Source organism: Rhodnius prolixus, unplaced genomic scaffold (assembly GCF_049639745.1).
Source record: "Rhodnius prolixus isolate KJV_2025 unplaced genomic scaffold, Rpr scaffold_15, whole genome shotgun sequence".
NCBI lineage: Eukaryota > Metazoa > Arthropoda > Insecta > Hemiptera > Reduviidae > Rhodnius > Rhodnius prolixus.
In genome coordinates, this window is record NW_027411605.1 from 6,129,248 (window position 1) to 6,141,609 (window position 12,362).

General features: G+C 41.5%; 1 protein-coding gene across 4 annotated transcripts in view; it reads right to left on the minus strand.

Moving 5' to 3' along the window:
* jvl (javelin-like) overlaps nucleotides 1-12,362 on the minus strand; it is a 151,695-nt gene that overhangs the window by 47,211 nt on the left and 92,122 nt on the right. For 2 of the 4 annotated variants that reach the window (XM_074129532.1, XM_074129530.1), the window contains exon 2: nucleotides 10,926-11,012. The exons of the other annotated variants lie outside the window; for them this stretch is intronic. The gene's annotated coding sequence lies outside the window, so the exon portion shown is untranslated. The remainder of the gene's footprint in view (nucleotides 1-10,925; nucleotides 11,013-12,362) is intronic. 4 annotated transcript variants of the gene reach the window in all.

Sequence of the window (12,362 nt, forward strand, 5' to 3'; positions counted from 1 at the left end):
GCGCCCAAGCACCACATATACACCTATATATTTTCTTTTTTTTGTTTTTGTTGATCTTATTTTACTTTTCTTGGTTTATATTTTTTTTTGTGTGTGTCTACACCTCGGCCCACCCCCGTCTCCACGGAAGCTACGCCGGGGCAACGGAGTGTAGGGTAACATATTTTCTGGCGCCCAACGTGGGGCATAATAGAAATAATTTTTTTCTAAAATCTATTTTACGTTTTAATTATTTTTAAAATAATTTTATTTTAAGAAATAGGTCCAAATAATTGTCTCGCCTAAATTCTTTTTCATTTTCCCGACTTTGGAAGTTATTTATTTTTATTATCAATCTAATTTTGTTCGTGTAACCTGACTTAGTTTAACAAATAATTTTGATTTTTGTTTTGAAGTTTTGTTTATTTACTTTTGCCTGTTTTTTTTTTAATAACATACTCAATTTATTTACTCAAGTATACGGTATTAAATTATATTTTACTTATATTGATATAGTGGTGCCATTCTTAAATATTTTATTTAATTCCTAATTTTCATTGGTCCTTTTCTTTTTTAAATTTATTTTCATGGATCCTTACAGATTATTAAAGGACGAGTTGGCCTATGAGCTAACCATTAGGGCTATTTCCGGTGAGGGTACAGTCCCCGATTTAAGAAAACGTTTAGTTAAGGCTCTGCAATCTAAGGTACTGCCTATCGGAAGACTGTTTTCTAGTCTACCTGCAAAACAGGAATTTGCACTATGCTGTCGGAAAGTTGAGGCTCTTAGGGAACAAACGGAAGTTATTGCGGATGATGATCCCAACGAACTTAAGCGACTCAATACTCGACTTCTTCATGTTAAGCTCCGTTTAGAAAGGATCACCGAGCTCGAGGGTGATGAATTACAGGAACAGGAAGCTATGAAGGAGGAAGTAGGCCGGCTTTTGAGAGATATTAAAGAACTTCACGTAAAGTCTGAAGGGCAAATCCCACAGATGCCATCCGTATCAAAGGTAGGAACATTAACCACCTCTGCAATTTCCACGGAAGTAGATGCCAGTTATCATCCAACTCAACCACAGATCACGCGTGAGCCCAGCGGCGGGAGAGACTTAAAGCTCGACCGATGGGGCCTTAAATACACTGCCGATGACCACGAATTGTCACTATGCTCTTTTCTGGCAATGGTCGAAGATCGAAGGACAGCCAAGGGAATTTCTAAACATGAACTTTTCCGTTCGGCCAGCGAGTTGTTAGGAGGCACCGCACTTGTCTGGTATAGGTCAAAGCGGGACACAATAAGTAGCTGGGATGAACTCATAGCTAGGATGAGGCAAACCTTCTTGGATCCAGACTACGATTATCAGTTGATGGAGGAAATTCGCAAGCGTACCCAAGGACCTCAGGAAAGCATAGCGATCTACATTGCGAGGATGCAAGCGTTGTTCGCCCGACTTTCCAGGCCTCTCACTGAGGAGGAAAAATTCGAAATCATCAAGCGCAATGTAAAAAGAGAATATCGCGCGCTGCTTCCTTTGACATCTTCAAGTAATATTGAAGAATTGGAGACGGTGTTGAGAAATCTGGAAGTTGGAGCTACCATGGCCTCTCGCTATGAGGAGCCACCTCTTAAGGGATCCTTGGAGCCTGACCTTGCCTATCGCAGACCACCAGGGAAAAGCGTAAAGGCGAATCCGATAGTTACACCCATCACCTCCCCCACACCATCAGCGGAGCAGAAGAATTCAAGAACTACATTGAGATGTTGGACTTGTCATCAGATCGGCCATGTATCTAGGCTGTGTCCACAAAGAAACCGAGTCGAAGCAAGCTGCCCACACTGCAAGAAGTCGGGAAACGCCAAGGCCGACCGAGCATAAGTGGACTGAGCTCGAGTCGTGCGCCAAAGATGTCCACCACAGATCCGGAGTGGCGTGAATGGGTTTCAGTGGTGACAAATTTTATGCAAGGCAAAACTGCGAGACCACTACTTCAGATGGCAGAAAAGCAAGATGGAAGGCCGCATTTGCGAATTTTCATCTTCGGGTTAGGGTTTACAGCCTTGTTAGACTCAGGAGCCACACGTTCGCTTATTGGAGGAGCAGGTTGGAGAAAGTTAAAGAATTTGGGACTACCTTTGAAAAAAGAAGGTTCACTAAAAGTCACGACAGCAGACGGAAATCGCTGCGAGGTTCTTGGTTCGGTGGAAATCCCTGTGGAATTATCTGGAAAGATAAAGATAATTGAATTCCTCATAGTCCCTGCGTTGGTGAATTCAGTAATCTTAGGAGTGGATTTCTGGGAATCTATGAGTATTGTTCCAGACTTGAAAAATAGGAAGTGGACCTTTAGTGAAACTGTTAATGAGGATGTCCAGGTTTCTGCGGCCTTGGTAGAAAGAGCGAATTTGACGCTAGAACAAGAGAAAGATCTCCATGATTTCATGCAAGGTTGGCGAACAATATCAACTAAGTCAGATGGCACTGATCTCGTACAGCACACAATCGATACTGGTGACAACAAGCCCATAAAACAAAGGTATTACCCAGTATCTCCTGTAATCCAGGCCATAATCAACGAGGAGTTGGACAAGATGTTGGAAGCCGGGATAGTTGAACGATCCTCTAGTCCGTGGTCCTCGCCGGTTGTTATTGTGAAGAAACCGAATGGCGAGCACAGGTTTTGCGTCGATTTCCGAAAGCTTAATGCTGTCACAAAGAAAGACGCGTACCCGTTGCCATATGTGTCTCACATATTGGATAAGTTGAGAGAGGCGAGGTACCTATCATCGTTGGATTTGAAGTCAGCGTATTGGCAGGTGAAGGTGGAAAAAGAAGACCGAGAAAAGACAGCCTTCACTGTTCCGGGAAGAGGTCTTTTTCAATTTATACGCATGCCTTTTGGTCTCCATAATGCCCCAGCGACGTGGCAACGTTTGATTGATTCCGTCCTAGGACCAGAGTTGGAACCAAAAGTATTCGTATATCTTGATGACATCGTTGTGGCAACTCAGGATTTTAAAGACCATCTGGAGACATTGGAGTTGGTGCTGAGAAAACTTCAGGAGGCAGGGTTAGCGGTCAACTGGGAGAAGGCCCAAGTTTGTAGAGCGGAACTAAAGTATTTGGGCTACATTGTGGACCAGCACGGCTTACACGTAGACCCGGAGAAGGTGGCTGCCATATTAAACTTTCCTCAGCCTCGTACGGTCAAGCAAGTCAGGAGGTTCTTAGGTCTCGCTAGTTGGTACAGGAGATTCGTTCCGCATTTTGCCACCATAGGCTCACCTTTAACAGAGTTGACGAAAAAGAACAAGCGCTGGAATTGGGGAGAGGATCAAACCAGAGCGTTTATGGAACTTAAAAACATCTTAGTTTCTGCGCCGGTGCTGACTTGCCCTGATTTCAGTAAGCCCTTCTTACTCCAGACGGATGCCTCTGCTTCGGGATTGGGAGCCATACTTTCCCAAGTGTTTGAAGATGGGGAGAAGCCAATCGCTTATGCCAGCCGGAGTTTGACGAAAAACGAGAAGAACTTCTCTGTAACGGAACAGGAATGTTTGGCTGTGCTGTGGGCAATAGAGAAGTTTCGTCCATACCTGGAAGGAACAGAGTTTAACGTGGTAACCGATCACCATTCTCTCGTCTGGCTCCTTAACTTAAAAGACCCTCAGGGGAGGCTAGCCCGCTGGGCACTGAAGCTGCAACAGTATTCCTTCACCATCCAGCATCGACCTGGGAAACAGCATGCGGCGGCCGACGCATTATCCAGGATAAATGAAGAGCTGGTGGGAAGTATTGACCTAAGTTTTGATGACGTGGATGAGTGGTACGCTTCAATGCTCCGCAAGGTGAAAAAAGAACCAGCTAAGTACCCGAACTGGAGGATAGAAGAAAGCAGGAAGCTATTCAAGCGAGTGGCGGAAGGGCAAAACAAGATGTTGAGCGACCAACTGTCATCTTGGAAACTTGTAGTTCCGAAAAGACAACGTCTTGAGGTACTGCAAGAGTACCATGATAGTCCACTGTCCGGACATCTGGGAAGTTGGAAAACTCTCCAGCGAGTAAAAGAGCAATACTATTGGCCTGCAATGGCGGCAGATATAGCGCGCTATGTAGCCAGATGCAGCATCTGCCTCCAAAACAAGCCTTTGCAACAACAACCTGCAGGACTAATGGGCAAATCTAGACTTGTCGCCGAACCTTGGCAAGTCATTTCAACAGATCTAATGGGACCGCTACCTCTGTCATCAAAACAGAACCGATATCTTTTGGTGGTAGTGGATTACTTCACCAAATACAGCATCCTTCTACCCTTAAGGCAAGCTACTGCAAAGACTGTCACCAGGCTAATCGAAGAACAAGTCATCTTACGGTTTGGAGCTCCTCAGCGAGTGATATGCGACAATGGAACGCAGTTTGCCAGTCATGAGTTTAAAAATTTAATTGTAGATTACGGTGGGAAGATCTGGTTTACGGCCGCCTACCATCCACAGGCCAATCCAACCGAACGGGCCAACCGCGTCATAAAGACGATGATGGCATCCTACGTCAAGGACAACCACCGGACTTGGGATCGGGAAATAGCCAAGCTCAGCTTTGCTCTGCAAACAGCGGTGCACGAGGCCACCGGGTTTACGCCGGCCTATCTCAACTTCGGTCGAGAATTGAAGAGGTCGGGTAAAGAATACGCAGAATTGGACTCCAAAGAAGAGATTCCTGGGAGTAGTAGAGAGGAACGATTGGAGCAGCTAGCAAAGATGCCGCTTCTTTTCGAAGAAGTTAAAGACCGTTTGGCGAGGGCTTACGAAAAGGCAGCAAGAAATTATAATCTACGAAGAAGGCCTGCCAAATTTCAAGCCGGTGAAATAGTCTGGAAGAAGAGCCATGCGCAGTCGGACGCGAGTAGGTACTTCGCAAATAAACTTGCACCTAAATTCCAGCAGTGCAGAATTAAAAGGATGACGTCGAACGTAATTGCAGAGTTGGAAGACTTGGAGGGCAGGCCCTTAGGTTGCTGGCACGTGGACCAATTGAAACCCCATCCCCATCCCACTCCCTAATCCCGTTCCGTTCATTTCCTTTTCCATTCCCGACGTTCCTCTCCGGAGGCAAGGGGGGAATTGTTACCGAATAAAATTCGGAAACAAAAATTGGTAACCATTTTAATTTCAAATAATGTTAAATAATTGGATTTAATGACAAGTGCATGCCAAGAATACATTTATGTGTACGTATTGATATGTACAATAGAGTATAATAGAGTAAAGTTGGACTTAGGTTTGTCGGCGAAGATGTAAACACAGCGGCGCGTGGGGGGGTGCGCGGAGCTCGCGAGAGAGAGAGTGTGAGTGAAGTAGCGCTTGAGAGAAGTGGTGCACTGGATTCCCTTTTTATCGGCTTGCCGGATATGATTTTCTAATTTTTTTTGTATTAGGAAAATTGGGAAAATTCCGTAAAGTGAGTGCGTTACTAGTGGCATAGGACAGCCCTCTGGTAAGGTTTCCCATCGAGGGGATTACGCTCTACGGAAGAAACAACGGAAAGGGAAGAAGGAAAAGCACAGGAAAATCTTCATGTGGGTTCCCGAAGAAAGAAGACGGCGCTTCGGAACACTGTAAATAGTCCTTTACTCTATTAAAGAAAAAAAGTCAGGCTTGGGGTGAGTTTTCTGTTATTTTGAACATTTAAATAAGATAATTTCCCGTGTAGGAGAAGGGTTCTTACAGGCTATTTATAGTTACAGAATTTTATTTCTTTTGTTTTATTCTGTATCATTTTTCCTAGTTTGATTTATTGTGTTGTTGTATATAATTTTTTTTATATTAGGCTTTTCTTTTAGAAAAGTAGTTTCTTTTATTATTTTTAATTTCTTTTCATTTTAATTGGTTTAAAAGTTTCAGGAAGCTTCCGGTTGTGTTTTTTTTCCTTAAGAAAGGTTTTTTTTCCAATGATAAATAACAGTTTTCATGTAAATACGTTTTTTTTGTAAATATGCTTTTTTTTATTTAGGGAGTAAGATTATTGTTTCCAGATAGATTATTAAATACCTAGTTACGTAATTAACGTAACGTTCGAACTGAACCAGTAAACAGAGCTGCATTTGTCATTATTTTTGTTTTTTTTATGCTTAATAGTTTTTTTTGTTATTATACGTATTACTTACTCCCACTTGCCTTTTTGTTTGTTTTTTTTTACCTTCGTCCCCTTACCCCGTGGATTTCGCCGTTTGCTGCGGAAGTCTATTTTTAAACGGCGTGGCGCCCAAGCACCACATATACACCTATATATTTTCTTTTTTTGTTTTTGTTGATCTTATTTTACTTTTCTTGGTTTATATTTTTTTTTGTGTGTGTCTACACCTCGGCCCACCCCCGTCTCCACGGAAGCTACGCCGGGGCAACGGAGTGTAGGGTAACAATACATGTGCAGATGGGATTAGCACGTGCACGATATATGAAGAGCTAGATCATGTGTCACACGTGAAGATGGCCCTTCTCTTCTACTCAGCAGGTAGGACGCCTTACAAGAAGAAATCTAGTTACTGGCATCGTCAGCGCGCGCACACACACACACACACAAAAATATACACTGCCTGACATGAAGCGACACGATTCTCTCGATAACCACGCGTAATATTCCCATAGCTAATCCAATCATAGTTAGATTCGTCATTTATTGCACGTGTTACATTGCATTGTACTGTTAAGAGAGATATTTACTGTCCTGTTTACACTTCCTCCTCCTACTTCTTCTAAAAACAGGAAGTGCACCCAGCGCCAGGGCGAGGGTAAAGGGAGCTTCTGTGCAAACACCTACTCTAACTACTTACTAACATCACAACGAAATGACACTTCCGGGAGAGCCTAAATACGCCCTCAGAATGTCCTGAAAATAACTTCGCACCAAATAATTCAAATTTATTGTTCTACTAGTGCGCACTACATAATATATATTATATCATACAGGCGCCACGGTAGCCGAGTGGTTATAGGCTAGACCCGCAAAGCTAAGATGTATTGCGGTACTAGTCTATATTCCCAATGGTTAATATGAGAAAATGTAAGTTTGCTAGTCGCCTCCGTCCATGACACCTAATTTGGTAGTTGGACGTAAAACCCGCCTGAAAAAATAGGCATTACTTTACTTTACTTTATATATCATACCGGAAGTTAGAAAAAAAAACGTGAGATTTTCTTTTTTTAATCTCAGAAAAATGAAAAATCTTTTGCGTAAAGATGCACTTTAATCACCGAATATTGGCAGCACTGCGATCTCTCGCAAGGCAGAGAAACACTACTTTGGCGGGAAGTGCACCGGGAACAGCCTAAACAGCGAGGGCTCAGAGCTCCAGTTTCAGGCGTGAGTGGCGAAATGGACCAATTGCATTTGATACCCTGCTTCTTCTTCCACCAAACGGAGATTAATAAACGCATCTTGAAAACTTATACCAGTAAGACAGAGGTATGCTTAGGATGACCACGAACAATGGCAGAATAGAGATCGTAACTTCAAACTAGGGCACTAGTGTGGTATTCGTCTTCCAGGTTTTAGTAATTAACACGTTAATTGGAGACAGGAAGTCAGAATAGATTCAGTGTTTTTTTGTAGTTTTCATTCAATCTGCATAGAATGGGTGTGCATTTAACTTAATTACCCTCAAGCCAGGTCATCTGTTCACAGAGATGCTTTCAATAAGTTATACAATCCATTTTACCCAACTCTATCCCCACCTACTGTTACAATACACTCTGCACCTGAAAAATTATCAATTATCTTTTAACTCTTAATTATCATTATACCACTATTATTACAAATATTATGTAAATTTTATAGATAATTGAATAATAAAGCCTTGCAGACCTAATGACTTGATTTCACACGCTAACCCCGATTACAATGATGTATTTTTATCACACTATTATGTAACATATATATTTTTTATTATTAGTACCTATTTATTAATTTTTATTTTTGGCTTTAACATTTGGCGGAAAGACTCTCACGACTTCCCCTCTTGTAGAAGATTGCATAATTAATGTTTCTTGCAACTTAGCATTGGTACACTAAACTGAGGCTCCACGATAGCCGAGTGGTTGTAGACTAGACCCGCAAAGCTAAGATGTATTGCGGTACTAGTCTATATTCCCAATGGTTAATATGAGAAATTTATAGTAAAACTATGTTAGGCGGTTATAGGCTAGACCCGCAAAGCCAAGATGTATTGCGGTACTAGTCTATATTCACAATGGTTAATAAAAGAAATATACAGTAAAGTATGTTTGCTAGTCGCCTCCGTCCACGACACCTATTTGGTAGTTGGACGTAATGCTCGCCTGGAAAAATAGGCAATTACTTTCCTTTACTTTTGGTACACTAAACTGGTACTTCCAATCACAAGAATTGCCTCAAATTTGGAATATTCCAGAATGAAAGGATCGCAGCAGACTGGGTAGAGAAAACAATAAAAGAAAAACTAAGCATTGCTATGACGATTGAAGTCCTAGATACTGTTCAGGGCATGGGAATCCAATCATGGATCTATCTAAAAGATCTATTGTGGCTCCCTTAGCTGGTTAGTAACTGTTCGTAGAATGTAGTTCTGTAAACTGTTGTGAGGATGACTGACCTTCGATGATATATCAGTTTTCGGTAAACCCCCCAAAAAAACTTAAAACTTTAAAAATACCATTCCTACACACAGAGAGATGGTTGTTAGTCGCCAATATATACCCTGGGGGTTTATCTATGAGTATCTACACGTTCCACTCTAGAGTGGAGCTCTAAAAATAGAGGAAACAGTCAGCTGGCCTAAGTGTCCTTCCACTATTACAACCCATTTACACGTTGTTACGTAATCATCAGCTGATACATTCCAAAATACCTACAATTAAGTCTTGGTTACCCCACCCCCACGCTTCGCGTTCATTAACAATTCGAATAGATTATTTCACAACAGTACACACATACACACGCACATGAGGATTCAATGAGTCACACAGCCTACTGTAAGAGTGTGCGTGGGAAGTGGCATCATGCGCCACCATAAACATGTGCTGCAATAACTGGTAACAGCAGCTGTTTTAATAATGGAAGCAAGTTCAAACAACTTTTTGCGCCCACACGTCATCACAAGACGACTTTGCTGGTACTGCTCATGTCTACTTCAATGGATGATCATAAATAGCCACAGTTTCGTCTCCATACCAGGGTTTTACTTTCTCTCACTGCACGCAATAGGAAGTACTGTGATCGGATCAACAATTTTGATTTACAGTTTTCGCTGGAAGTTGTTGATGTTCGGACTAAGAATAAGTCTGTAGAGTGGGTGATCAAACATAACTTGCACAGAAGAGTTCCGCCGTGGGCGGCTTTCTAGCTGACCTTCAGAGGAATGATACATCCAATCTCTTTGGCTGCAGAGATCTGGGGTACAAGATTCATATCTAAGAGGCTACAAACAGTTTAAAAAGCGTTTATGCTAGTGACATTTTAAAGGCAAATTAAATGAACAACACAGGTATGGGATCTGGAAATCTATCCGGTTGGAGAAATGAGAACATGGTGCCCTTTACATGCACAGCCAGAAGATGCAGTTCACCAAGAGAATCTGGTGCACACAGAAAAAGAACAGAGAGGAAGTAATATATTTCAAAGACAAAGGATGGAATAACTGCACAATACAAATTAGCGTCGACCTACAAGAGAGAACTTTCATGTATGCACCTCTCCGGTAACATCTTCCCGGAGACGGGCACCTGGAGAGGTCACGATTCCTTCGACACTAACACGTCGTGACTGGGGAACAGTGTACAAGCGCAGACAAGGTCAGGAGGCTGTGTTGTGCAGCCAACTCTTGCAGCACTAACGGCTGTAGTCGACTACACACCCCCTTTCCCGGTCCGTAAAAATTATTCAAATAATTTTGGCTTAAATCTCTGGCTGCATCCGCTGCACGAGAGTCAACGATGATCTTCCCTCCACCCCTCGTGGAAAACAATTTCTTTAAACATGGAACGCGTACTTGATTTTTAGTACCGTAGACTTCAGACCATGCAACAAACAGGAAACATACTCCACGAAAATACACTAGTAATGAACATTTTTCGCCGCCCACCCTCTCAGATGGCCTCCGGCAATGTTGAGACGGAAGTTAATTCCAAAGAACCCCTGCCCAGGACAAGCGATCTATCGCCTAATCCTTATTCCTGGATGCTGTAGCCTGAACAGTCCCACTAGCCTGGAGCCGACTTCCTAGGACATGATAGCATCACTTCCTGGATCAAGAAACCCACCAACCAACACTTCCGGCGAAAATTCAATTTAAAAAAACCACTTGGCATGATTTTGTAATAAATTTTTTAGCGTAACTTGATTCAATATCTCATAATTGCATACCATTTATAGAAATAACGGTAAACACTTTTACTTCCATAAAAGAAAGAAAAACGAAATAATAAAACCACCGAGGGAAGGGATTAGCTATGCGGTTAGCGTATTGGATTCCCACGCGGAGGTCCCGGGTTCGAGTCCAGCTGCTGACCCTTAGGATTTTCCCTTCCTAGGAGCTTCTTACAGAAAACACTGTCCTGTAACGAGAGAACACTGTCTAGAGACCGGCAGTGCACTGAAAAAAAGCTCCGGACGCCAATAACCTTAGATGTTGACGCGCCTTAAATCATTTAAAATAAATAAATAAATAAAACCACTGATTTTCATAGAAATATTTTTCACCCACACTACGTCACAACTCCCATAACGTCACAACCCTCCTGTATGACGTTTTCCACCTATTGGGGCCAGCAATAATTGGTACGCAACATTTGCAGTTGAAAAACTACATCATGTTTTCCCACCACGTCAACAATGCTACAAAACATTATTCAGTGTTTAAGAATGAATTAGATATAATAAAAAGTAATAAAACTGACATCTGTTACTCACTCAGTATTCTATTGAGACATCCAAGTGTTACCAATCTCATTGTAAATTTATGAGTGGCCAAGCGAAATATGTGCATTTATTAGTTACCTGTAACAGACAGTAGAATAAAATTATTGTTATTACATAATAGTAAATATATACATACAACATCAGGTGAAACTGTTATTAAAGGTACAGGAGGTGAATCTTTCTGTCCAAGCTAGAGGTAAATAAGTGAAATCTACTAACATCGCAGTAAAAAAAACAAAGATGGCCAGAGCAAGTAATTCACAAGAATTAATACATCAGAAAGTATTGCCCAGAAAAGTAACAATAAATAATAACAGAGCGCCCCCAGTGAATTTAAAAAAAAAAAAGTGTGAAAAAAAGAGAGGAGCCGCCGAATCAGACAGAGAACGTGTTAGAGATGGTTACGTGAAGGTTAAAAAAAGTCGGGTTATAATCGTGATGTGCTAGTTGCTTTACAAGGCTACAGGAAGCGCCACCATCAATCAAACCATCTATCTCTAACCTATTATTTATAATCATACTTATTAATATAAATAGATACATGTGTTTATTTATTCAAAATAAAGGTTGCCAACTGTAAAATTTAAAATGCTTGTTGAGAGTGAAGGTTACAAACTGTAATTTACACACTAAATGAACTTAGTGTTGTTATATTAAATATAAATAATAGTAATAGCAATAATAATAATAGTAAATAATAATAATAATAATAATAATAATAATAATAATAGTAACAATAATAATAAGGGAGGTTAGCATACTGGACTCCCACGCGGAGGTCCTGGGTTCGAATCCAGCAGCTGACCCTTAGATTTTCCCTTCCTAGGAGCTTCTTACAGCTCACTGTCCGGTGATGGACAGTGTTGTCTGTAACGAGAGAACACTGTCCGGAGGCCGGCAGTGCACTGGAAAAAGCTCCGGGCGCTAATAACCTCAGCTGTTGATGCGCCAAAAAAACAAAAAAAAAAAAATAATAATAAGGCGCCACGGTAGCCGAGCAGTTATAGGCTAGACCCGCAAAGCTAAGAAGTATTGCGGTGCTAGTCTATATTCCCAATGGTTAATATGAGAAATTTATAGTAAAGTATGTCAGGCGGTTATAGACTAGACCCGCAAAGCTAAGATGTATTGCGGTAGTAGTCTATATTCCCAATGGTTAATATGAGAAATTTATAGTAAAGTATGTCAGGTGGTTATAGACTAGACCCGCAAAGCCAAGATGTATTGCGGTACTAGTCTATATTCCCAATGGTTAATATGAGAAATTTACAGTAAAGTATGTTAGGCGGTTATAGGCTAGACCCGCAAAGCCAAGATGTATTGCGGTACTAGTCTATATTCCCAATGGTTAATATGAGAAATTTATAGTAAAGTATGTCAGGCGGTTATAGACTAGACCCGCAATGCTAAGATGTATTGCGGTAGTAG